The sequence below is a fragment of the Populus trichocarpa genome, chromosome 9 (assembly GCF_000002775.5).
Source record: "Populus trichocarpa isolate Nisqually-1 chromosome 9, P.trichocarpa_v4.1, whole genome shotgun sequence".
NCBI classification, from domain to species: Eukaryota; Viridiplantae; Streptophyta; class Magnoliopsida; order Malpighiales; family Salicaceae; genus Populus; species Populus trichocarpa.
The window spans coordinates 207,217-224,382 of NC_037293.2; positions in this window are offsets into that span (position 1 = coordinate 207,217).

Sequence of the window (17,166 nt, forward strand, 5' to 3'; positions counted from 1 at the left end):
CTAAAGCGATCTGGTGGGATGTTTGTGACAGATGCGACATTCCAAGAATGACAAAAGGCTGGGATGAATGGATTCGATGGGCCACTGTCTCTTGGCATGGCAAGAGTTTCGTCAATTTTTCTCGTAAACTGAGTTTTGCAGCTACAGTGTATCATGTATGGCAAGAACGGAATGCAAGGATCTTTGCTGGAATGTCTAGAACTCCGAATTTGGTCCTTAATCAAATCGAATGTATCATTCGTGATAAGCTTGATTTGATGAGGAATGTCGTACCAACAAATGAAAACACAAGGATCCAACGAGCTTGGAGGGTGAATACCATAGATTCTTAATCTGTTAGTTAGCTGGTTGTATTGGTTTCCCTAACGAATCTAGTGAGGTTTCAGTTTTACGGTCGGTGGCTAGCCTGTAGCCATCTGTTGTTTTATGTTTCTGTTATCATTGTAAATCTGGGGTATGCCCCTTATAATGTTTGTATCTTCTTCTTTTAATACATACGTCAACTTACCAAAAAAAAAAAAGTTCCAATTGTAGGCAAATAAACATCCTTGAACCAATTTCAAACTGATTGCTAATTTTTAACTCTGACGCAGCTTCAATCATTCCAATTTGACTCGTCAAGGCTCTTTGTAGTTGTTTCGCTCTCGCTCTTGTCATTGGACCATCTGAATCCTCTTGCACATTAGTTTTAGCTTTACAAGATGGATTATAATTCCCATGATGCACATCACTTTAGAGTTCTTTTCTTGCCAACAATCGTCGCCAACAACTTTGGATGAAAGTAGCAGCCGTTCTATTTCATATATCATCATTGCAGCGTATTTTCTCCTCTCTTTCTGAAGCTTGCTGGGCATTGATTGTTGCCGTTAACACATCAAGTTCTTGTTTCATCTCCCCTAGAATACGGGATAGACTCTTGGATTCTTTTTTTAGAACAATAATCTCTTTATTTCTCTCCATTTGATACCACCTCTCCTTTTGAATCCTCCTTTTCTTTTGCCATAACACCTCATCAAAATACATGAAATCCATTGTCACACTCCTATCAGACCTATTTTGTCTTTCTGGGATCAGATCTCAATCTTGATTGTGGGTTGCGTGACCACATAATCACGAGGTTAGCATAAGACAATCTCCCTTCCTTGGTTCTTTAGAGAACTGAAAACGACTTATCGAAGAACAACTGGCTTCGTGGTGTTATCCTTATACTTCACGTTCACGAATCAACATTTGTTGGGTGGGGGTTTTTCATTTCCAATAGTGCATGTGCCTAGGTACAAGTTATCTTTGTGTCCCACTCCGATCAAACATGATTTATTTGGCTTTCCGGGAATTGGTGCCTTTGCTTGTGGGTTGCATGACCACATGATCACGAGGTTCATATCATTTTGTATCAGAGCTTGGCTTCATTATTAAGGTTATATCCTTCTGAAATTTTTGCTTACTTAGTGTCCAATTTCTTCTTCTCCTTGAATTTGCAGCATTTAAAAAAAATAAAAAAAATTGGTGTATCATTTTGTTACTATCCAATATATATATATCAGTAGCATAAAAGAAAAGAGAAAAGAGAAAAGGTAAAAAAATCGTTAAAAAAGAATATTGGTTTCTACTGCAGAAAACTAAACAAGGAAAAATTGGAGCAAATCAATTTGGAATTAGCTCAAATTTGAAACTATAATTACTGAGATATAAATCGCATCATATATTAATTTTGGGATCAATTGGATATCGTTGCTTTGATTTTCAATTTCGGGTCCAATTAGGTCTGATTCATAGTTTGTTTGCGTCAGTATATCAAACTTTATTGTAAATTGTTTTTGGTCTGATATTCTATCTATTTGGGTTGAAATCACACTATAAATGAAAGTTTAGCTCAATTGGACATTATTCACTTTAGGTTCCAAATTTAGACTTAACTCGTTATAAACGAGTCTGTTTTGTGTCAACTTTTGAAATTTGCGTTCTTTCTGTTGTTTTTGTTTCTTGCACTATTTTTTCAACATATCCAACATATTTAGGTGTTGTTTCATTGTTTTGCATATTTCGTTTCTGTTTTATTCGAGTCTTCAGTTTCGTTCATATTACGGATAGATTCGCTTGCTACTCGCGAGACTACCATTGCAGTTTCGTTTTGCTTGTTTTCTGGTTTTCAGACCAACTCGGCTTCATCTTCCTCAACATGGAGGCCGAATCTGAAGAGAGAGGGGGTGTCCAACCAAAGGCTTATGGCAAGGCCGAATCACCTAAGGCCAAAAAGGATGCTCATACAGATGGGAAAGGTAAATCTGAATCTCAACTTACTCGTGATAGAGATATTAAATGCTTTAAGTGTTTAGGGAAGGGGCACATTGCATCTCAGTGTCCAAATCGAAGAGTTAGGCTTACAAGAGACAATGGGGAGGTTGAATCTGAAAGTGACAAATCTGAAAGTGAAGAGATGCCACCTTTGGTGGATTGTAGTGATGAGGAGATTGCATATCCTGTTGAGGGGGAGGTCTTGGTTATAAGGCGTGCGCTGAACATGCAAATCAAAGAAGATGATGTAGATCAGCAACAGGAAAATATATTTCACACTCAATGTCACATCCAAAACAAGGTATGTAGCATGATAATTTATGGAGGTAGTTGTGCTAATGTAAGGGGCTTCAAAGGCAAGTAGATGAGTTGATGATAAAGGGGTACATTCATAAGAGTATGAGTCCTTGTGCTGTGCCAGTGCTACTTGTGCCTAAAAAGGATGGAACATGGAGGATGTGTGTTGAGTGTTGTGTCGTCAATACCATAACGGTAAAGTATCGACATCCTATTCCTATGCTTGATGAAATGCTAGATGAGTTACATGGATCATGTATTTTCTCTAAGATTGACTTAAAAAGTGGGTACCATCAGATTAAGACGAAAGAGGGTGATGAGTGGAAAACTGCATTTAAGACTAAGCATGGTTTGCATGAATGGTTAGTCATGCCGTTTGGACTTACAAATGCACCTAGGACGTTTATGCGTTTAATGAATCATGTATGGCGTGCGTTTATAGGTAAGTTTGTTGTTGTGTATTTTGATGATATTTTGATCTATAGCAAGAACTTAAATGAGCATCTTGATCATTTGCGTAATGTACTTAGTGTATTGTGTAGTGAGCAATGTATACTAATCTTAAGAGTGTACCTTTTGCATGGAGAAAATTGTGTTTCTCAGCTATGTCGTAACTGCGCAGGGTATCGAGATGGACGAGGAGAAAGTTAAGGCCATCCGAGATTGGCCTACACCAAAATCGGTAAGTGAGGTAAGGAGTTTTCATGGACTTGCTAGTTTTTATAGAAGGTTTGTGAAGGATTTTAGTACTATTCTTTAACTGAAATTGTGAAAAAGTCTATTGGATTCAAATGGAATGATGAACAGGATAAGGCTTTTAATTTGTTGAAAGATAAAATTTGTTCGGCGTCTGTTTTAGCTTTGCCAGACTTTACGAGAGGTTTTGAAGTTGAATGTGATGCGTCAGGTATGGGTATAGGAGTTGTGTTAATGTAGGATAAGAGGCCCATTGGGTGTTTCAGCGAAAACTTAATGGGGCAGCCTTGATGATCAGAATGTATCACAAACTCCTTGGGCCATAGGTAACGCTGCCACGTCTCTAAAGTTCTTACAAAGGCAATGGGCCTTTGTAATCAAGTATAAACAAGGAAAAGAAAACATTATGGTTGATGCACTTTTACACAGGTATGTTCTTTTATCTACTTGGGATGCTAGATTTCTAGGATTTGAACACATAAAACAATTGTACAAGGATGATAGTGGTTTCGCTAATGTTTACAATGCTTGTGAAAGTTTGGCTTCTGGAAAGTTCTTTAAACTTGATGGATGTTTGTTTAAAGAGAGTCGTTTGTGTGTTCCATTAAGTTCTATGCGTGAATTGCTTGTACGTGAAGCACATGGAGGCGGGTTGATGGGGCATTTTGGTGTTGCTAGGACTTTGGATGTGTTGCATGAGCATTTTTGTTGGCCAAAAATGAAAGAAGATGTGCGACGCATATGTGATAAATGCATAACTTGTAGGAAAGCGAAGTCTAGGACTCAACCACATGGCTTGTATATCCCTTTGCCTGTACCTAAGGAACCATGGGTAGACATTTCGATGGATTTCGTCTTAGCTTTACCTAGGTCAAAACGGGGTAGGGATTCAATCTTTATAGTTGTTGATAGGTTTTCAAAGATAGCACACTTTATTCCATGTCATAAAATCGATGATGCCACTAACATTGCTGATTTGATCTTTTGGGAGATAGTACGACTTCACGGGGTCCCTAAGAGCATTGTTTCTGATAGAGATGTTAAGTTCCTTAGCTATTTTTGGAAGGTATTGCGGGGGAAATTGGGTACTAAACTGTTGTAAACGAGTTTGTTTTGCGTCAACTTTTGAAATTCACTTTCTCTCTGTTGTTTTCCTTTCTTGCAGTACTAAATTGTCCATTCAACTTGTTGGTGATTTGAGGACGAATCATCTTGAAGAGAGAGGGAATGATATGATCCAGGCAAGGATAAATTCGGATTTTGACGTAAAAAGTGCAACTATCCAGTTTTTTAGCAACAGTCATAATTCTCAATCCGACCGTTGGATTAGGCTGAAATTTTACGTGGAGTCTCTTGACATGTTGTCCTACCTTGGGTTAACATTTAAGGGCAATCAGAGTTCAGAAAGGCATCTCAATACGGGTCAACAAAAGTTGTATGAATTTTGTTATTTACTTCCTTTTGACTTTTGGACTTCCTATTTGGCTATGATTCTTTTTCTAAAAGGATGTGGCACCTTATTTTAAAAATCTACTAATTCTGAAAAGATCTTTAATGGGCTATACAACATAGTTTCCAAGTGTGACCAAGGATTCATAATTATTTCAGAATCCTTTTCTTACAAGGATTCCTTATTCATCCTTGCTACAAAAAGAAAAGAAGACTTCAGAATAAATTATATCTTCAAATCAGATTTCCTAGTCTATTTGGAACTTCTTAATGGTGACAAATCTTATTCTAGCATATTTAGGATGATAATTTTCGGATTTTTATTATTTTATTCTTAGTCTTTGGGTTTTTATTACTTATTTGGGTCAATTGTAAGTGAGCTTCATATAAGTCCACCTAAGAGGGGTCCATTAGAGTTTATTTAAGTCTAGAGTTAGTATAAATAAAGGCATAACCGGACATGTAAGGTACGCAATTTTTAGATCAATAAACTTCTTCGCTGCACTTATTGTGTGTTGGTGGGATAATCTCCCTTCCTTGGTTATCTAAAGGACTGAAAATGACTTATCAAAGAACAACTGTCTTCGTGGCGTTATCCTTATACTTCTTTGCCTTCTTTTTCACCATCTAAACTTACCCTTTCTTCAAAAGGAAAAGGAATTAAATCCATAGGAGTTAGTGGATTAAAACCATAAACAATTTCAAAAGGAGAAAAACCAGTGGTTGAATGCACGGTTCTATTATAAGCAAACTCAAATAAAGGCAAACATTCTTCCCAACTTTTTAAATTCTTTTGAATTATAGCACGCAAAAGTTGGGATAATATTCTATTCACGACCTCAGTTTGTCCATCTGTTTGAGGATGACATGTTGTCGAAAATAAGAGTTTAGTTCCCCAACTTTTCCCATAAGGTCTTCCAAAAGTAGCTAAGGAACTTAACATCACGATCTGACACTATACTTTTAGGAATGCCATGCATACGTACAATCTCCCTAAAGAACAAGTCTGCGATATGAGATGCATCATCTGTTTTATTGCATGCAATGAAATGCGCCATTTTAGAAAACCTATCAACCACAACAAAAATAGAGTCTCTACCTTTCTTTGACCTAGGTAAACCTAAAACAAAGTCCATAGAAATATCTACCAAAGGTTCAGTAGGCACAGGTAATGGTGTATATAGTCCATGCGGTTCTACTCTAGATTTTGCCTTTTTACAAGCAATGCACTGTTCACAAATTCGTTGCACATCTCTTTTCAGTTTTGACAAATAGAAATGCTCATGCAATACATCCAAGGTTTTCGCAACCCCAAAGTGACCCATTAAACCACCCCCATGTGCTTCACGAACAAGCAATTCACGCAAAGAACTAGCAGGAACACACAATCTATTCTCTTTGAACTAATAACCATCCATCAAATAAAACTTACCAAAAGCCGAATGTCCACATGCATTATAAATCTCGGCAAAGTCAGAATCATTATCATACAATTCCTTCACATATTCAAAGCCTAGCAATCTAGTATTCATTGTGTGTAAAAGAACATATCTACGCGAAAGTGCAACAACTAAGATGTTCTCTTTGCCTTGCTTATACTTGATTACGTAAGGAAAAGTTTCAATGAATTCAACCCATTTTGCATGCCTCCTATTCAACTTACCTTGTCCTTTCAGATGTTTCAAGGACTCATGATCCAAATGGATTAGGAACTCTTTGGGCCACAAGTAATGCTGCCATGTCTCAAGTGCTCTTACCAATGCATAGAGTTCTTTGTCGTAAGTGGGATAGTTCAAGGTCGCTCCACTTAACTTCTCACTAAAATACGCAATAGGTCACCGATCCTGCATCAAAACAGCACCTATTCCCATTCCAAACGCATCACATTCTATTTCAAATGCTTTTGTAAAGTCAGGTAAAGCCAAAACAGGTGCAGAACATAATTTCTCTTTCAAAAAAACAAAAGCCAATTCTTGTTCCTCCCCCCATTTAAACCCAACTGACTTTTTAACAACTTCATTCAAGGGTGCAGCTATTGTACTGAAATCTTTCACAAAACGCCTGTAAAAGCTAGCTAACCCATGAAAACTCCTTACCTCACCTACCGATTTGGGTGTAGGCCAATCCCAGAAGCTCCTTCGTCTCCTCGGGATTGCTTCTATAGGCTTCGTCTCCCCAATTAAACCTCCAGAAGCCGATATCAAAATAAGCCCAAATTTAATATATGGTGCATCTCATCCCTAATACACAAAGAGTAGTGTTTCTGCGGCAGAATTGAGCCTCGAATTAAAACCTCAAGCAAACAATATCAGAATAAGCCCAAATTTGACATATGATGCAATCTCACCTCCAATAGACTGAATGTCAAGTTTTAATTGATTTCGAGGTGGTTTGCTTATGGTTCACAAAGAGTAGTGTTTCTACGGCAGAATTGAGCCTCGAATTAAAATCTCAAGCAAACAATATCAGAATAAGCCCAAATTTGACATATGATGCGATCTTACCCCCAATAGACTGAATTTGAAGTTTCAATTGATTCTGATATGGTTTGCTTATGGTTCACCAAAAGTTGTGTTTCTACGGCAAAAATTGAATGATCCTTCAAATTTCAACTAATCCCTATCTCTCTTTCTTTTTAATATAATGATATGATTAGAGACAGTAACAAGATGAAATATGACCTTTTTTTTTTGCTTAGATGACGCAGACACGAAGAACAAGAACATGGACGCAAACACTGAAAAACTTAAAGGAACACTAAAAAAAACAAAAATAACAGAAGGATATGACCTTGTTTCGGAGCCTAGCTCGGATACCAACTGATGCGAACCTCGTGATCACGTGGTCATGCAACCCACAATCAAGATTGTGGACTTCCTATTTGGCTAGGATTCTTTTTCTAAAAGGATGTGGCAGCTTATTTTGGGAATCTACTAATTCTACAAAGATCTTTTGCTTTGGGTTTCAAATTCGGGTCTAATGAGGTTTGATTCATAACGTTTTTGCGTCAGTATATCAAACCTTATCGTAAATTGCTCAAACTTTATATTCTATCTATTTGGGTTGATATCGCACTATATCTGAAATTTAACTCAATTGGACATCATTTACTTTAGGTTCCAGATTCGGACTTAACTCGTCGTAAACAAGTCTGTTTTGCGTCAACTTTTGAGATTTATTTTCTTTTTGTTATTTTTGTATCTTGCATTATATATTCAACACATCCAACATATTTGGGTGTTGTTTCATCATTTTTTTCATATTTCATTTCTATTTTTATTCGTGTCTTCAGTTTCGTTCATATTTCGGATAGATTCGCTTGCTACTCGCGAGACTATCATTGCAGTCTTGTTTTGCTTGTTTTCTGGTTTTTATTGCTTCTTGAGTCATATATACATATTTGGATTGCACAGCTAAGTTGATTCTATTTGGTGTTGGTTTTAATTCCGCAAGAACCGTAAGAAGGTGAGACGAGAGCTGTGAGCGTGTGAGGATATTAAGAGTGTTTGAGTGAAACACGAGCGATGTGAGGATTTTTTTTACCACTAACCAATTTTTGGAGGTACTATCATGTCAGATCAAAACAACACACCACCCCCTCTCGATGTAAAACTTAAATTCCAAATGCAAGTCATGACGAAGATGAATGCAAGAATGAATTCTGTGATGAGGAACGTGTGTGACAGACTTGAAAAGGTGGGAAAACAGGGTAAGGTGGCTGGAACATATACCCAAAACGTGAGAAAGGTTGGGGCTGAACTGAAATCAAACAATGACAGTGGGGTCGAAAGGACAAGGTGGGTTGATTATGTGGATTTTGAGGAGGGCGTTGATGATAATGGTGATGGTGGTTTTAAAGATGAGATCATAAGCCATCGAGAAGGAATTCGACAGCCTAGAAACCGAAGGGATTTCATGTACTTTGATGAGGTGTTATGGCAAAGGGAAAGGAGGATTCAAAAGGAGAGATGGTATCAAAGGGAGAGAAATAAAGATATTATTGTTCTAAAAAAAGAATCCAATAGTCTATCTCGTATTCTAGGGGAGATGAAGCAAGAACTTGATGTGTTAACTAGTAGTCAATGCGCAGCAAGCTTCAGAAAGAGAGGAGAAAAAAATAGAACAGCTGCTATTTTCATCCAAAGTTGTTGGCGACGATTGTTGGCAAGAAAAGAACTCCAAAGGCTTCAAAATGAGGCTAAGGAATTGTCCATTCAACTTGTTGGTGATTCGAGGATGAATCATCTTGAAGAGAGAGGGAATGATACGATCCAGGAAAGGTCAAATTCGGATTTTGATGTACAACGAGCAACTATCCAGTTTTTGTCAGCAGTCATAATTTTCAATCTGATCGTTGGATCGAGCTGCAATTTTACGAGAAGTGTCTTGACATGTTGTCCTACAGTGGGTTAAAATTTCAGGTCAATCGAAGTTCGGTAAGGAATCTCAATACGGGTCAACAGAGGCTGTATGAATTTTGTTATTTACTTCCTTTTGACTTGTGGACTTCCTATTTGGCTAGGATTTTTTTTCTAAAAGGATGTGGCAGCTTATTTTGGGAATCTACTAATTCTACAAAGATCTTTAATGGGTTGCAACATAGTTTCCAAGTGTGGCAAGAATTCATAAATGTTTCAGAATCCTTTCCTTTCAAGAATTCCTTATTCATCCTACCTACAACAAGGAAAAAAGATTTCAGAATTAATTCTACCTTCAGATTTGATTCTCCTAGCTTATATGGGACTTCTAAAGGGCGACAAATCTGAGCCCAATTCGTGTGGAACAAGGGGTTGATGTGTCCGGCCCAATACCAGCCTTGTTAGGCTTGTTATTTTTCCTAATGCTACAAGGATAAAAAGTCAGCAATTTATTCTCCTAATTAAGTAAGGAAGTTGGCCATATCTTATTCCTAAAGAGGGGAGGACTATTTCATGCTTTCCCTAACTTAGGAATGAAAGTAATTAAATCAGCAACAAAGGAGGAAATTTGTTTTCTTATTTATCCAAGTTAAACAAGGAAATCCAAGCTAATCAAGGACATCAAGTGGGGCAGCAACACAAATTTTCCAAATCAGATTTTTCCTAGTTTATTTAAGACTTCTTAAGGGTGACAAATCTGATTCTAGCATATTTAGCATGATAATTTTCAGATCAATAAACTTCTTTGCTGCACTTATTGTGTGTTGGTGGGATAATCTCCCTTTTTTGTTTCTCTAAAGAACTGAAAACTACTTATCGAAGAACAACTATCTTCGTGGCGTCATCTTTATACTTCTCGTTCGCGAATCAATATTCGTTGGGTGGGGATTCCCGTTTCCAATAGTGCTGGTGCATATGTACAAGTTATCTTTGTGTCACACTACTATCAAACCTGATTTACTTGGCTTTCCGGGAATTGGTGTCTTTACGTGTGGGTTGCGTGACCACGTGATCAGGAGGTTCGCATCACTAGGTGTCTGAAGCTCCTTTAGGTCCATCTTGCTCCATGTATTTTGAACAAGCCCATTCAATGCCTCTTTAAACTTCTTTGCCTTTGCTCTTGTAATTGGGCCACTTGGTACCTCCAATGGTCTTTGGCATGATTAAGGTGTTGGGCTGATCCGCATCAATCTCGTAAGCACATACTTAAGAGAGCGATCTCCACTCAAATTAGAAAGCCAAGAGATAGTGCTAACCCCAAGAACAATGGCGAAAGGGAACGAGACATCTGGAGCATAAATCAAACCACATGCGATTAGAGATTGGGCAATCAAAGAATAAGTAATCAACATCTTCCCTATCACCCCTATAAAATTGGTATCAGATAGTCTGAATAACACCATATCACATGAGCTTATTTTGAGTAGAGAGAGCTTCATGAATAACAATTCACAAGATAAATGAAAATCATGGAATAACATGTTTATGCCGAACAAGATTCCACCACTCCATGTTGTTCTGAACATGACAAATAGAGTTACAAGCACAACGAATAGATAACGTACTCTTTGGAGCATCCTTCCACAATACAAAAGCCTTCCATCATTTGGGAGAAAGGAAGTCGGAGTACACCGAATAAGGTCAGTCCATTCGGAGGATCTAAGAGGTGGCCAAATCCATTCCTTACCAGCTATAATAGAACTCAGTTAATTCGTGAACATGAAGTATAAGGATGACGCCACGAAGTCAGTTGTTCTTTGATAAGTCGTTTTGGTTCTTTTAAGAACCAATGAAGGGAGAATATCTCACCACTCACACACAAAGTTGTGGCACAAGATGTTTATTAATTTGAAAATTTCATAGCCCCCACACGTCTGGTTATGGCTTTATTTATACTTACTCTAAACTGAAATAAACCCTAACGAACCCCCTTATATGTCTTATATAGGCCCACTTACAATTGATCCAAATAAGTAATAATAAACCAAAAATTAAGAAGAAAATAATAAAAATAATGAAATTCCAAATTGAATATCCTAAATATGCTACAATCAGATTTACCACCCCTAAGAAGTCCTAAATAGAATAGGAAATCTGATCTGAATATAGAATTAATTCTGAAGTCTTCTTACCTTGTTGTGCTTGAAGAAAATCTCCCTCTTTAGACCTTCCAATTTAGTTTCCTTCCTAGAAACCAAAATGTCCCAAATACCACCAGCCTTTGTTTCTTAGTGTAGATAGGATGAATAAGGAATCCTTGTAAGAAAAGGATTCTGAAACATTAATGAATCATTTCCACACTTGGAAACTATATTGCAGCCCATTAAAGATCCTTGTAGCACTAGGATATTTCCAAAACAAGTTATCACATCCTTGTAGGAAAAGAATCCTCATGTCAAAAGAAAGTAAATAACAAAATTCATGTAGCCTGTTCTGACCTATATTGCAAGTCCTTCCCGACCTTCAATTCACCTAAACATTTACTCCAACATAGAAACATACCTCCAGAATATTTTGGTAAAGTTTCAGCTGGATCCAATAGTTGGATTTGGAGTTATGATCATTACCGTAAAACTGCATAGTAGAAAATGTTTCGCCAAAATCCGAATTTGACCTTGGTTAGATCATATCAGACTGTAACAAGATAAAATATAACACTTTATTGTTTTGCTTAGATGTTGTAGACATAAAAAACAAGAAGATGAACGATGCAAACATTGAAAAACTTAAAGAAACACTAAAAAAACAAAAATAACAGAAGGATATGACCTTGTTTCGGAGCCTAGCTCTAATACCAACTGATACGAACCTCATGATCACATGGTCACACAACCCACAATTAAGATTGAGATCTAATCCTGAAAAGCCTAAATAAGTGTCTGATAAGAGTGTGACACAATGAACCTGCCCTGTGAAACCCCGAAAATTTATAATCTAAATATGTGGATGTGTAAACTCCCGCGTAAATGTAAAGCTGAAAGTGGTAAGATCTTGATGAGTGATGGGTATATTATAATTGATAAATGATGATAATAAAAATAATTGTGATGTATGATGGAGGGGATGACCTTCATAAAATGAATTTTAGTTTAGAATTCATAATGATAGAGAAACTAGTAACGTGTTTTGATGGATAAAATAATGAGAAAAATGATAAAATTTTCTAGGGAATAAATGATATAATAAAGAATAAATTATAAGAAAGGATAGTGCAATGAAAAGGCAGGACTGAAAGTGCAAGCATTGATTAAAAATCAGCGACGTTACTTTGAAATGGTATTAAGCATAATAAATAAATAAAGGTGGAAAATTTAAAATGAATATATGCTAAAATAATAAAATGACCCTAAAGGTTTAAAAGGATAATTGATATGATTTATGTGCGGATTGAATAAGAAAATTTAGATTGTTGATGAAAAGTGATGACTTGACTAATTTTACGTTAAAGAGTATAGCTCTTAATCCAATCATCAGATCAGGATAAAATTTTGCATGCAGTCTATTAATATGTTGTCCTACCTTGGTTCAAGATCTTATCTCAATTTTGCACATTCACCTTCGCGTTCTTTTCCATACCTGAATCATAGATGAATCTTTCCCCGTAAGAATCCGCGAGTGGGCTGTGAGGATGCCAATTGTCAAACCATAGAGAGGTTGTCATTCCATCTCCTATGATGTACTTCATCTTCGGCCATGCTAAGGATCTGAGCTTTAGAATCTTTCCCCAAGCCCAAGAGCAATTCTTTGGCGTCTTGATCGTCCATAAATTCCTACCTCGCAACAGATTGGATCTGATCCAAGTAGACCAGATTGAGCCATCTACGTCATTGCACAAGTTCCAAATGTGTTTCAACAAAGCAATCATGTTTTGAATTTTGTTATTTACTTCCTTTTGACTTGTGGACTTTCTATTTCGCTAGGATTCTTTTTTAGAATCCTTTTCTTACGAGGATTATTCATCCTAGCTACAAAAAAAGGAAAGAAGATTTCAGAATTAATTCTACCTTCAGATTTGATTCTCCTAGCTTATATGGGAATTCTAAAGGGCAACAAATCTGATCCTATTATATTTAGGGTATTAAATTCGGATTTATTATTGTTATTATTATTTTCTTCTTAGTTTAGGGTTTATTTATATTATTTGGGTTTAATTGAAAGTGGGCATCATATAAGTCCACATAAGGGGTCCATTAGGGTTTATAGTAGTTTGGAATCACTATAAATAAGGGCATAACCAGACATGTAAGGAGACAATTCAGATTAATAAAACTTCTTGTTTGCCGCACTTTGTGTGTGTGTGTGTTGGTGAGATAATCTACCTTCCATGGTTCTCTAAATAACTAAAAAATGACTTATCGAAGAACAACTATCTTCATGGCATCATCCTTATATTTCTCGTTCATGAATCAATATTCATTGGGTGGGGGTCTCCGTTTCCAATAGTGCTGGTGTCTAGGTACAAGTTATCTTTGTGTCACACTCCTATCAAACCTGATGCGAACCTCGTGATCACGTGGTCACAAAACAGTTGATATCAGAGTTAGGCTCCAAAACAAGGTCATATCCTTCTGTTATTTTTGTTTTTTTTAGTGTTCCTTTAAGTTTTTCAATGTTTGCGTCCATCTTCTTGTTCTTCGTGTCTGCGTCATCTAAGCAAAAAAAAAAGTTATATTTCATCTTGTTACTATCTCTAATCATATCAGTATATTAAAAAGAAAGAGAGATAGGGATTAGTTGAAATTTGAAGGATCATTCAATTTTTGCCACAGAAACACAACTCTTGGTGAACCATAATCAAATCACCTCGGAATCAATTAAAACTTCATATTCATTCTATTGGGAGTGAGATAGCATCATTCATCAAATTTGGACTTATTCTGATATTGTTTGCTTGAAGTTTTAATTCGAGGCTCAATTCTGCCGCAGAAACACTACTCTTTGTGAACCATAAGTACACCACCTCAGAATCAATTGAAACTTTATTGAGGGTGAGATCGCATCATATGTAAAATTTGGGCTTATTCTGATATTGTTTGCTTGAGGTTTTAATTCGAGGCTCAATTCAACCGTAGAAACACTACTCTTTGTGAACTATAAGCAAAACACCTTAGAATAAATTGAAACTTCATATTCTATGTATTGGGGATTAGATAGCACCATATATTAACTTTGGGCGTATTTTGATATCGGCTTCTCGAGGTTTTAATTGGGGGTTCAATTCTGCCGCAAACTGATCATACAAGGGGTTTAGGTACCTAGACATAAAAGAACGATCTATAAATTTATTTTTGTTGTTTTTTTAGTATTTTAATACTAAATATTGAATTTGAGGTCATTTCGAGATTGTTTAGTCTGGGTTTCAATTCTGTTACGTAAAAATTGCGTAAGTTAGATTTGCGTCAAGTTTCAAAACGTTATCCTTACAGTTTTGTTTTGTCCAAATCTTTTTGTTTCTATTATATTTGGGTTATCTAGGAGTCAAGTAACTATTTTCCCTAATATTCGCTTCTGTTTTATTTCGTGTCTTCGTTTCGTCCACAATTCGTACAAATTTGCATTGCTTCTCGCAAAATCATAATCGTAGTTTTGCTTCTTTTAATATATACGTCAACTTAACAAAAAAAAAAAGTAGTTTTGTTTTGCTTTGTTTTCAGTATATTTATTGATTCTTAATTCTCAAAATTATAATTAGAGTGAAAAGCCTTGATTTTTTTTGTGTGATACACGAGAGGTGTGAGGATATATTTTGTGCTACTAACCAAATTTTGCAGATTAAAAAAATGTCTAAAAACAACGAATCCAGCTACACAAAATGCTGACGTAGCTTTTCAATTGCAAGTCATAGGCCAGCAACTTGAGCTGTTGTCTAGAACGTACAAGGATCTGAAAGATGTGAATTCAATAAAGCAACAGAATAGTGGGGCTAATCGCCAAGGAAATATGATTTGTATGGCCGTACAGAATGTCAGATCTGATTTTGAAGAGTTTGTTGACGACAACGCAGATGCGGGTGAAGATGACTATGATTTTGCATCTGCTGGCCAACGAATCAGGTCTGGACCGAACAAGGCGAGGAGGAATGTGAATTTCCGCGGCATGAGCACTTATGAAGATATGGATTGGGACTTGGTGATGCGAACCTCGTGATCACATGGTCATGCAACCCACAATCAAGATTGAGATCTGATCCCGAAAAGCCGAAATAGGTCTGATAGGAGTGTGACACAATGGAAACCTGCCCCAAGGCACTAACACTATTGGATTGAGTAGAATGACGCCACGAAGCCAGTTAATCTTCGATAAGTCAGATTCAGTTCATTCAAGAACTGAAAAATTCAGAAGTAATTATCATCAAAACTGCCGAAATTTTGGCTTACATGAGTTTAAATAGTTCTTGAAAAATTAACCCTAATGGACCCCTTATGTGGACTTACATGAGGTCCACTCAAAACTGACCCAAAACCCTAAACTGAAAAGCCCATAACGTAATCCAAACAAGTCTTGGATCCTAACTGAAAACAAAGTATTAAGTAAGGCCCAAACAAGCCTTGAGCTGTAGCTAACAAAATAAAATAATAGAAATAACTAATTTGTCATTAAATACCACCAGCCCTTCTTTCCTTGTGTAGCTAGGATGAATAAGGAATCCTTATAAGAAAAGGATTCTGAAACATTAATGAATCCTTGCCATACTTGGAGATTATATTGCAGCTTATTAAAGATCCTTGTAGAACTATGAAATTCCCATAACCAGCTGCCACATCCTTGTAGGAAAAGAATCCTAACCAAATAGGAAGTCCACAAGTCAAATGGAAGTAAATAACAAAATTCATACAGCCTCTTTTGACCAGTATTGGGGTGCTTTCCCAAACTCTGATTGACCTGAAATCTTAACCCATAGTAGGACAACATGTCTGGAGAGTCCAAATAAAATCTTAGCTCGATCCAACGGTCGGATTGAGAATTATAATAGTTGCCGTAAACCTGGACTGTTGTGCTTTCTACGCCAAAATCCGAATCTGACCTTACTTGGGTCGTATCACAAGGCTGAACCGTATCATTCCCTCCCTCTTTAAGAAGATTTGCCCTCGAATCTTGAATAGGATTAGTAGCGACTTCAGTAGCCTCTTGTTTAATTCTTCGGAATTCTCTTATTGCTAACACCTTTCTCCAACAACACTGTATAGAGGTAGTGACTGACATGAATTTCAAATAAGCACGCCATACTAACCACTTGCGTATATAATTTTGAATGATAACCACAGCGGCTCTCCTCCGTCTTTCATTCTTTTGGCGCTGTACCTCCTTTTCCAATGAAACTTGAAGATCATAGAATAATCTTCTACACTTATCAACTTCTCGTTCTAAAACCCCCAAACCATGGCTTAGTTTTTCGCATCGTTGATCAACAAAACTTCTCTGTTCCCTCTCCCTTGGTGAATATATGACACAAATAGAGAGAAAAAAAAGACGAAGACAATAATAGAGTTTAAACAGGAAGACACTGATTTAGACTCAAGATTGCGAATTTGACTTTTGTTTGGACTAGAACTTATCGAAAAACAAACAAATGTGAAAGTGATGAAAATGACTCAAACAACAGCTAGATATCAAAATATGATGATAGTATAATGGCAGGAACAAAATCAACAGAAACAAAACAAATTTTGAAAGACAACACCAAACAAACCCCTTACAGCAAGACAAAACCCAATTCTAGAACCTAAAGAAAACGCAATTCAAATGACCTCGAATTTAATATATAGTATTAGGATACCAAGAAAAACAACAAATCTCAATTTATAGGTCCTTCTATTATGTCTAGGTACCCAAACCCCATGTATGATCAGTTTGCGGCAAAATTGAACGTACAATAAAAACCTCATGCAAACGATATCAAAATAAGACCAAATTTTATATGTGTTGCGATATCAACATGAATAGATATAATATGGATTTTCAATTGATTCTGAGGCAATTTCATATGGTTCACTAAGAATAGTGTTTCTGC